The following is a 10,340-nucleotide window of genomic DNA, read 5'->3' on the forward strand; positions in this document are numbered from 1 at the left end:
TGTTTAAATAACTTAATACAAGTAAAGTATTTAGAACAATGGTTCTCAGTCCTGGAAGCATATTAGAATCACTGGGAGCTTTTAAAAAATACTGATGCTTGAACCCTACCCAAAATCAATTGAATCAGAATTTCTGAAGTCATCTCTCATACCTAGATTCTAATCCTCAAAGTCTCTACACTTTTACTTTTATTTCATATCTCCACCTCCCCCCAACTTCTAAAGTCCTTTCACTCAGGGCCTTCTGGAACTCATGGTCCATCATCAACAAAATCTCTTATCCTCAACTCCTTCTACTAAGCCCTTATACCATCATTCTGTGAGTTAGAAAATGGTGCTTCTCCTTAAGACACTTTACTTCCAGCTGATGGAAAATTGACAGACTAAATATACAAAGCTTTCAGTGAAGTCTACACTGTGAATAAAACCTCCTTAGATGTGGCACTCCTATGCAGTGCAGAGCCCTGCCCTTTTAAGCTTTCACAGAAGCCCGGCTCTGCAGAGGACTCTTTCACCTCTGGCCCTTTCATGTTTTCTCCCCACTTCTCTCATACCTTCAATCCTAAAGGTTTGGTAAGTGCTTTTCATGTTCTCCATCACTGCTTTCAGATCAATCTCTCCACCCTAAGAAAACCTGAATTTTGAATTTCCTGTCAGACTATACCATACACTACTTGTCCTTGTTGCTTTATGTCACTCACCATTTCTGGAATATTTTCTCGGGGTTTTTCTCTGGTACTATCTCACACTATTTCTGTAATAATTTCAATTATGGCATAGATTGATCATTCCAGAACTCAGGATTCTGAGTCTCATGACATTTTCCCTTCTAGTGATCTTGTCACCTACCTTTTCTTACTTCCTAGGATAAATCCTGGACCTTGTCATTACAATAACTGCAAGCTTCTTCACTGTCTCTTATCTTTTACATTCCTACCTATCCTCAGATCCTCACATTCCTACCTACCCAGTTTAAATGCATGGTCAGTTTTCATAATTACTCCCTTGCCTAAACACTCAACTCCCTGCCCCTCTCTTGCTTCATTGTACATCCACATCAAAACTTCCACCCGTTAAATAAAACTATCCTCTTACTCTGCACCTGCACCAACACAGCCAAATGTTGTTGAAAGACACAGTCTTGCTAAGCAGTTTCACTTTAATTTTATGACCATTAACATCAAGCATGCCCTAAATGCTACCTGCAGTCATAACACATTTTCTTAATCTATTCATTGTCCTCCACTAATAGATGACTATTTAGTACATTTTTCTTCTTTCTTAAACTTTTTTTTATGTACTGGAAGTCATTTTAATTTGTATGATATATTTATCACTACTGTTTTAGAGAAACAGAAGCTAACTTTCCCTTTTCGAGAACTGATGAACAATCATCCATGCATTCTTGAAGTTGAATAACAGGAAACCGTACTTGTTTTTCAAACCCTTTGGCAATTGTAAGAAGCTGCTGGTCACAAAACACACATCCAATAAACTGCAATCCTTTTGGCAACCCTTGATCTGAGAGTGACACAGGGATACTCACTGCTGGCAAACCTGCCATGTTTACAGATGTGTAAAAATATCTTCCTGGGCACTTCATGTTCTGTTGTCTTTTTTGATAAACTCCATGTATGGTACTGCCTCACTCAAGGTGGTGGTAATAGCAAGACATCTACTCCAGAGTTAAAAACATTCACAAAATCATTGGCAATGAGGCACCTCACTTTCCGTGCTTTGATGAAATAATTTGCACAGTTTTCTTTTAAAAAGAAAGTTTCCTGAGAGAATTCCTCTCACCATTGAACCCTTCTCATCTGGCTGCAGTACGCATGGCTTCAGTAGACATATCAATATCATATCTGTGACCACATTCTAGACCATCAAATATTACCATATTCAATGTCACTTCCAATGTGCGCAATACATGGTAGCAGACAACTGAATAACTGTTGTGAGGAAGGGATACTTCAATTACTTTGGCCCCCTCAGACTCAAAGAGGTCAGCAGCCTTGGACCAAAGAGATCGTACTTCACTTCATAATTCTGGTACAAGATATTCCTCTGGAATTCCTGTACATAGTTTATTCACATCTGTCAAACTGGGAAGCACAAATGGCTTAACAGGATCTTGTACTGTGGTAGATCTTTGGGGTCATGTCCAGCCAGTACATCCAACACAATTGCTGTATCATCTGCACATCTGGTTAAGACTCCTGGCACATCCATTGAGTTCATCAGAAGAATGAGACCACAACAAGAAACTAAAGCATAGCTTGGTTTGAAACCAACAAGCCCACACAGGACAGCAGGATTTCTGGTCGATCCTCCAGTGTCTGATCCTAAATCCGTAAAGCACATGAATGCTGATACGGCAGCTGCACTCCCACCTGAGCTTCCTCCCGTTATCAGCCAATCTGAGTCCTCATTCTCGCTAGGGAACTTCTGCTTCCTCTTTTCTCTATATTGTTTTGAATAAGTCCAGGGTTTTTTTTTAACAGGTCCAAATATACCATCTACACTATAGTAAACTTATCTAAATTTGTTTTTCCCATTAGTTTTCCCATTAGTAATGCTCCCTGATGCAACAACTTCTGAACTACTGTAGCATTGTAAGGTGGTACATAACCATAACCTTTCAGCATATTTGATGCACATGTTGTCTCAATGATGGACATGCTAAAGTTGTCTTTTACTGCAATAGGAATTCCATCTAAATCCCCAAGTGACTGACCTTTCTTTTATCTTTTCTCTGATTCTACAGCTTTCTTTAAGGCCACCTCTTCTGATACAGTAATGCAAGCATTTAGAAACTTGGTGCTCTTGATAAGGGAGATATATTTTTGAAAGAGCTCTGTTGGTGTAATTAGGCCTTGTTTTTGCCACATAAACTTCTCAGAGGGTCCAGACCAGCATGGTCCTTGTGCTCAGCCTATCACCAGAAGGGTGAGGTGACAAGACCTCCTTAAACCCTTAATACTTCCTCTTCCTTCCTCAAGGTCAGCTTTTTAGTTCTCTAAGTAGATAGCCATAAGTAACAGAAGAGAACCATCCAAGTTCTCATCATGAAATGAGTAAATCCAGATTCACCTGTGCCCATATATTCTGCCATTGTCATAATCAAGGTCAACAACATGATTTGTGTACTAAATAACATCTATTCTTGCCTATTCAAGGGCATGCTTCAGTAATTTTTTCATCACTCTCCTTTATCATCAATTATTCCCTCACCACTCAACCTTTCTCAGAAAAATACAAATTAGCTGTAAAGTACATTTAACTTGAATTTGGACTGTAGATTATATAATAATATATCAATGTTAAATTTCCTTATTTTGGTCATTATATGCAATTATGTAAAATAATGATCTTTTTCTTAGAAAGTACACAATAAAGTTTTCAGAAAGGGTTGGCATGATAGCTCCAACTAATATTTAATTGGTTCAAAAAAAGATGGAGAGAGAAGGAGGGATAGAGAGAGAAATGATAGAATGATAGAAAAGATAGAGAGAGATGGATGGAAAGAGAAAGTAAATAGAAGTACTAAAAACATTGTAAATAAGTAAAGTGTATTGTATTATCCAGAGTTCTCCAGAGAAACAGAACCAATAGGATATACAGAGACATAAGGAAAGACATTTATTATGAGGGATTGGTATACATTATTTTGAAGTCTGAAAAGGCCCATGATCAGCCATCTGCAAGCAGGAGGCCAAGAAAAGCCAATGGAGTAGTTTCAGTCCAAACCTGGAGCCCTGAGAAAAAGTCCCAGTCTGAATCCAAAGGCCCAAGAACCATGAGAACTGATGTCAAAGGCCAGGAGAAGACGGATGGCTTAGCTCAAGCAGAGTGAGCAAATTTGCTCTTCCTCTGCCTGTTTATTCTATTCAGGGCCTTAATGGATTGAATGGTGCCTATCACATTGGTGAGGGTGATCTTTATTTTGTCTACAGATTCAAATGCTCATCTCTTCTGGAAACACCCTCACAGACACACCCAGAAATAATGTCTCACCAGCTTTCTGGGCATCCCCTTTGCCCCGTCTGATATATAAAATTAACCATCACGGGTATATGCAGCTCTTTTTAACCATTCTTGCAGCTTGCAATTTTTACATAAGTTTGAAATTATATGAAATAAAAAGACAAATATAAAAACCTTCCAAAACAAACAAAGAAACAAACAAACAAATGCAAAAAGCTCAACAGATTATCTGTATTGCTTTGAAAGGTTTGGCTAAAATTTTCTGCATAATACAACAGATTACATTATGTTACACAATGGGTTAAGACATACTTCAGACTCTTCAGCAAATATCATAAGTGTTTCTGAGAACTGTACATTAGCCAAATTTCCAAGTGATTGTTTGGCTTTTATTATACATGCAACAGAAAATATCTAAAAATTCCTACCGTATGTTTTACCACTAGAATAAGAATAAGTTCCATAAGCTTAATGTTGTTACTTTCTTTAGATTATAATACAATATAGGTTGACCTGCGAGAACCTTTCAATAGCTAGAGTCAAAAGGCATATAAAACATCAACAAGTTTATGTTGTAGGTATTCTAGAGTTTATTTCATTTGACTTAAACATTGGTATAAAAAATGGCCTTTTGGTTAAGGTATGGATTTCAGTAGGTGAGTTAGTAGGGAGGCTCCATAAAATGTGTTAAAAAGCAGAGTAAATGCACAAAGTTCTTAAATTGTTTCATAAAACATCCTTCCATTTTATGAGTGTGTTCTGGGGGTTCATGAATCAATGCATTTCTTTTTATTTTTTATTCAAAATATTTTAACATTTACTTGTACATATTCATGGGGTGCAATATGTTGTTTCAATTGCATATACTGCACAATGATTCACTTAGGGCAGATAGCATAAATTTTGTACCCATTATTATTAGTCTACCACTTTTCCTCCTCTCTCCCCCCACCCCCAAATAAATGCATTTCTTGAGGTAATAATAATTTCAGGACTGGAAAGTATCAGAGACTTGTAAATTTGTAAGGGTCGAAACTTTGGTTTGCATCTCTGCATAAAGATAGCTACAAAAACCTTGCTTACACCGTATATTTTATTTCATTCAGGCTGGATTTGTGCGAAGGTCTTACCAATGGGGCATTTTCCATAATTTTGGCAATGAGGGAGGTCAAGAAAGATAAATAAGTGGTAGGTGTACCCACCTAACTCTTCCTCACCAGAGTTCATAGCATTTTCTGGACCCAGCTTCACAATCTTTCATAGTACAGGACTGAAGACAGACACTCATCATGAGTTGATATCCATTTACCATCTCCAGAGTGGATGGAAATTTGTTCTGATAAAAACTTACTTAGCTTAGTTCAACTACATTGGTACAATTAAAGTAATACTTTTGCTAGTTTTCTGGGCAAAATTAAGAGGAGATGAGAACTTCTCCATAGGATTTGCCATTGTTTATCAGTAGTTACTAGTATTCCAGAAGAGGCATGCTTGGAACAGGTGGAAACATAGAAGAGATCTCAAATCTCATCAAATGCAATCCCCTAAAACTGAAAAAGAAAACTGAAGACCAGAGAAGTAAAGTAACTTGCACGATGAAACTTACAGGCACAGGAACACAAGATTCCTTTCTTTCCTTACTCTAAGCCAAGTACTTTGGCTCTTGCAGAATATAGCCTCTGATTAAAAAAAAAAAAAAGTTTATCCTTACCGATATATGTCTGTGAGAGAGAGAGAGGGAGAAGCAGGGGAAGGAGGAAGGAAGGCAAGGGAGGGGAGGGAGAGAAGGAGTAGGGGGAGAAGGGAAGACAGAAAGAAAAAGAAAAAAGAAGAAAAAGAGTAAGAAATAGAAAACATTTACCTTGGGTCTTTGTTTTATGTATTCAACTATCCACCGATTAGCAGAATTCACATCAGTGGGACTCAATCATTTGAAAGAGCAGAAAAAAGAAAAATAGCTATAACTAATAACATACCCACTCCTCTTGACATCTAAAGTTTCCTTAGCTAAGGGGTAGCAACCATGGATGTCATAGGAGGTGGTGACTGCATTTGAGTAATACTTAAGATCTAATGTAATATTCCTCCACAAAACAGGGGAAAGAGTTAAAACATAGACATTTCAAGATAAGTTTCTCTCTCAATAAAACTCAAAAAGTCAGATGACTTGAAAGCTATTAGGACTATGATAGATGATCCTCTTTTAGACACCTTTCTTTTCTACTGACAAGTTGCTGTTAAAAATTTAAGTAAAAAGAGGCCTCCTTTTTTGCTGCGCATTTTTAATGGACCTGAAGCCAAAATAAGTCAAACTAAATTATGGGAGTAAATGACCTCCCAGGAATTATTATACCAAATTCCAAAGTACTGTAAAGACTTTCCTTTGATCTTTTTAACTTCACAGCCTGAAATTCAAAATCTGTATTTAATTTAAGATTGCATATACCAGCTTTTAAATTTTTTTTCCAAAATGATATATCATTTTAAATAATAGGACGCCTTTAACTTGTATTTCTTAAAACTGCTGACTGTCACTTTATTCTTTTACTCTATAAAAACAGATATAGATATAATTAATTACTAGAAGTATTTGGGGTTGGGCGCTATAATGGATAAACCACTGACCTTCACTTAAGAGACAGCAACGTTAAACTCAGCCTTAGTTTCTAAGGGAAATGACCGATCCAAAATGAAGTTTTAGTTCACACCTGAAGAAGATGCTGAATACAGAAAAAGAGAAGACTAGAGAAAGATAAATCTTTTTAATCCCTGTTATTAGGACTATTTTGGATAACTGCACCTTATCCTCAATACGTCTTTTAGCAGGTTGCAAACAGGTGCACTAATTTCAATACAACCCCTTCTGTAGTTCCACAGATGCCTTAATTAAACATCATTTCAACAATAATACACACCCATTAACACCTGGAAATCATTCCATATTCTTAAACAGAGACATCCCACTCTGGTAGAGAGAATCTCTTGAACCTTTTCTGTACATGCTGACTCCAAATGTCTTTTTTACCATCTTTGAAGAAATTAGTGCTGCATCTGTTAAGATAAAAAAAGTGCACAATAATAGCTTGATTTCATAACTAAAGCTTTTCAAGCTAAGGACAGAATTTAAGAGTGATCTGATAATTCACCTTGGGGCCAGATTGGTATGATAAAGATCAACAGCAATAACAAGAAAAAATAACGTTAATGTGTACCACCAGAAACCAAAAATATTCTTCTTTCAGGTCATGGAGCATGCTGAATATGTGAGGACTGATCTTGCGAAATTTACTTTTATTACTACTGCTCTAAAGTACTCACATGGCTTTGACATAAGTTTTACTAGCATTGCATGAGGTTTGCTGATGCTATCTTGTTCGAAACTATATTTCTGAATGAAAAGATTGTGTATTCTACCCATATTTACCAAAGCTATTTTCTATTTCCCTTAACCAATCTTCTAGTTTCCAATGTGAACTTAGGAAAATCGCATTATTTTTCTATGCCTATTACCACAATTCCAAAATCATAAGAGTAAATTTTGCTCTACCCACCTCATAGGTAGGGCTGAAAGTAAGGTGAAGTAGGTGAGTAGGTGAGGCACCTACTGCACAGAATTTAAGGAGGCATTCACTGCCAGGATCATACAGGTAAAGGGTTGGCACTTGATAACTTGGAGAGTGAGTGCCTCCATACTCAGCACAAATTCAGAATTAGGTATAGTACTGTAGGGCTAGGGCTTCAAACCCGTTGTACAGACTGCATCACAGACCCCTCACATGCTAGACTGGGTCACAGACCCCTCACATGACAGGCTGGGTCACCAGACCCCTCCTAGACAGGTTTCAAATTAGGTAATTAGGAAGAGATCTTGGGAGCCATTGGCAGAGTTAACAGTTTCATTCCAATGCAAGCTCAGTCCTCAGCTCTTGGGAGCCATTGGCAGAGTTGACAGTTTCATTCCAATGCAAGCTCAGTCCTCAGCTTCCTCAGCAGAAGCAGCAGCTTACAACAGCCTCCAGTAGCAGCAGCAGTGACCTCCCAGGGGCCCTGGCAGCAACAGCTTCCAGAAGCAGTAGTGGCCTCCCCATGATCCCCCCACGGGGGGATGTTCCTAGGGCAAGGGGCACTGTGGATCAGAGCCACTCATCTTTTATACTTAAGTCCAATAACCTAGGAACACCTGGGTGTGAGTCAGACAAGCCAGGAACACCTGGGACCCACGTGCATCCACATCAGACAATAGCCAGGGAACACCTGGGTGCACGTGCACAATTACATTTACACCAAATGCTCAGCAAGATTCCAAACATCTGAGGGATCATGTCTATTTACCTTCATTTTTCCTACAAGTACTTACCTCATTCAAAATGTTTGTTGAATACTTACTATGGGTTGGGAACAGGGCTAGTTTTTGGCATAGCTTATTCAAAATTATTTATCTTTCTGAGTACAATTATAAAATCTGGATAAAACACACACAAACACAGAGACAGAGACAGAGAGAATGCATTATTTGAGAGCACTGGAAAATCATCTAGGTAATTGGAATTTGAGAAGCCTGTTTCCTAAGACATTACCTACGAATGAATGGTGATAAAGATGCTTGCCTTTCAACACAAAATAAAATCCAGCAGAAAAGAAATGACATCTTCATTTAAAACAACAAAATGAAATTGCTGCCAATCTACAATTAATTATGCAGTGCTTGGCTAACAAATGAGCTGCACAAAAATTTACTTTGGTTGCAGACTTTTCATTTCTCACATGTGTGAAGAAATTCTTCTTGAGGAGATATTTCATTTTAAATTTTCTAATTTTTCTTACTATTGCTTTCCTGTGAATTGTGAATATTGTGATGGGTGCCTAGCCTGGTAATGTCAATGCATATTATATTCTTTTAGCACAGCTATAGCGTCATTGCTAAAAAATAGCCCCACAATACTTTGCTATCTAAGTTGATTTTTAAAAAGACTCTATATTCCACTGTGCCTTAAAAACATGACATTCAGAGTCCACTTTTCTCTTTTGCCAGGGTGGCTATAGAGTGATATAAAAAATTAAATAAAATGTTGCAGTACAATGATGTGTATGGTACATGAAATTCTGTTGAGTTAAAATTGCATCACTCATATATTTTATATATGTATTGAAATACAACTCTGTACCCCATAAATATGTACAATTGCTATGTGTCAATTAAAAAATAAATATATTTTTATTTAAATTGCATCACTGTAATTTGCAATACTCTGAGCAGCAGTGCAGTAATGAGAGCCCCACATATGGTCTCTATGGCAATGACTGACTAATCTTACCATTGTACTGGGAAAGCAGCCATGGAAAATACATAATAAATGAGCATGGCTGTTTTTCAATAAAACTTTATTTGTAGAGAGTGAAATTTAAATATTATAAAATTTTGACTTTTAAAACATTGTTTCTTTTGATTTCTTTTCAGTCATTTACCAAAAAAACCCAAAAAACAGGTAGTGGACAGGATTTGACACATAGGTCATATGTTGCCAAATTTATTTTAAAACAGTATAATACATATTGTGAGCTTTAAAATATATAGAAATAAAGGAGGCAAATGGAGTTACAGTGTTCTAAAGCCCTTGCATTTTCTGAAAAGTGGTAAAAGTAATAACATAAGGTAGATTCTAGTAAGTTGTATGCATATGTATAACCTCTTGAATAAATACTGAAATAACCACTAAAGAATGCCTACTAAAAGATCAATAAAAGAATATATAAAGAAAAAACTAATGGAGGAGGTCAAGTTAAATAATAACAACTACTAGATTAATAAAAAAGGCAAGAAAGAAAAGAAAAAGCTATTGTATGACAAATAGAAAACAATACTTAGATGGCAACTTTAAACCCCTCAAAACCAGTAATTACTTTAAATATAAATAGTATTTACACATTAAAATCAAAGATATAGACTAGAAACTGAACCAACTATTTGCTGATAACATATTTTTATATAAGAGAACAGAAATGCTGAAAGTAAAAGAAAAAACACACAAAACAAATCAAAACACATCCAAAATTTATCCAAAGATCTAATTAGCATTAACAAAAAGCCCTTAATATTGTTAGTCACCAGGAAAATGCAAATTAAAACCAAAATTACACATCAATACACATCCACAAGAAAATCTAAAATTAAAACAATGCCCAGTGTTACTAAGGATTTAAAAAAACTGGAAATCTTATGCTACATCTTGGAAAACCATTGGTAATAACTACTAAAGCTAAGCATGTGCATACCTTGTGCCTAGCAATCACATTCTCCCTAAAACTTCTTACATATGTGCATCAAAAGACATAGGCAGCAATGTTCAAGCAGCATT

At 36.5% G+C, this 10,340-nt stretch overlaps 1 pseudogene; it reads right to left on the reverse strand.

Moving 5' to 3' along the window:
* Positions 1–1,336: 1,336 nt before the first annotated feature.
* Positions 1,337–2,916, reverse strand: LOC134370671 (glutamyl-tRNA(Gln) amidotransferase subunit A, mitochondrial-like; annotated as a pseudogene).
* Positions 2,917–10,340: the final 7,424 nt, after the last annotated feature.

This window comes from Cynocephalus volans, chromosome 1 (assembly GCF_027409185.1).
Source record: "Cynocephalus volans isolate mCynVol1 chromosome 1, mCynVol1.pri, whole genome shotgun sequence".
NCBI lineage: Eukaryota > Metazoa > Chordata > Mammalia > Dermoptera > Cynocephalidae > Cynocephalus > Cynocephalus volans.